The sequence below is a fragment of the Acanthisitta chloris genome, unplaced genomic scaffold (assembly GCF_000695815.1).
Source record: "Acanthisitta chloris isolate BGI_N310 unplaced genomic scaffold, ASM69581v1 scaffold30166, whole genome shotgun sequence".
Lineage (NCBI taxonomy): Eukaryota > Metazoa > Chordata > Aves > Passeriformes > Acanthisittidae > Acanthisitta > Acanthisitta chloris.
Window position 1 is genome coordinate 17,941 of NW_008679232.1, and position 781 is coordinate 18,721.

Here is a 781-nt window from a genome sequence, read left to right on the forward strand (position 1 = left end):
GGCGGAGTCACCACCCCTGGAGGTGTCCAAGGAAGAACTGGACATGGCACTCAGTGCTCTGGGCTAGCTGACAAGGTGGGGATGAGCACAGGGTGGACTGGATGGTCTTGGAGCTCTTTTCCAACCTCAGTGATCCTGGGATTTGTTTATGGAGCTGAAAGATCCATGGGACCTCAGGCTCTGTGACACTGTGACAGTGATGCTGTTGGCTCCAGGTTGCTCCTCACAAACTGTTCCTCAGATATTTTTAACCAACTCAGCTCAGTTATAAATTCAATGAAGGAAAAGCTGCCACAAAAGGCCTCAAATGCCGCACATTTGGGTGCAAATTTAACCCAAATACATAAATATTCCCTACATACATGTGGGATCCCCACTGACTTCTCTTAGATCTACACCCATTGGAGACCTGGAAATCCTAGGTTTCCTAAACTTCTATACATCTCTAGGAAAAGCTGTTGGTTCTCCCTGTGAGGGTGATGAGACACTGTGAGCCTGGAGAAGAGAAGCTCCAGGGAGACCTCAGAGCCCTTACCTGGGCCCCAAGGGGCTCCAGGAGAGCTGCAAAGGGACTTGGGACAAGGCCTGGAGGGACAGGACACAGGGAATGACTTCCCACTGCCAGAGGGCAGGGACAGGTGGGAGATTGGGAAGGAATGAGGGATCACAACATCTGTGCAGTCTGTCTCTAGTTCTGCAGACCTTCCTGAGATGGTCCATTAGCACAAATGGGGTGGTCAGCATACCCTGTTGGGTCTCCTATGGCTGGGTGGTTTACTTT

General features: G+C 51.0%; 1 protein-coding gene across 1 annotated transcript in view; it reads right to left on the reverse strand.

Moving 5' to 3' along the window:
• PPP6R2 (protein phosphatase 6, regulatory subunit 2) overlaps positions 1 to 781 on the reverse strand; it is a gene marked incomplete at its 3' end in the record, with an annotated part of 19,047 nt that overhangs the window by 17,930 nt on the left and 336 nt on the right. The gene's annotated exons all lie outside the window — the stretch shown is intronic.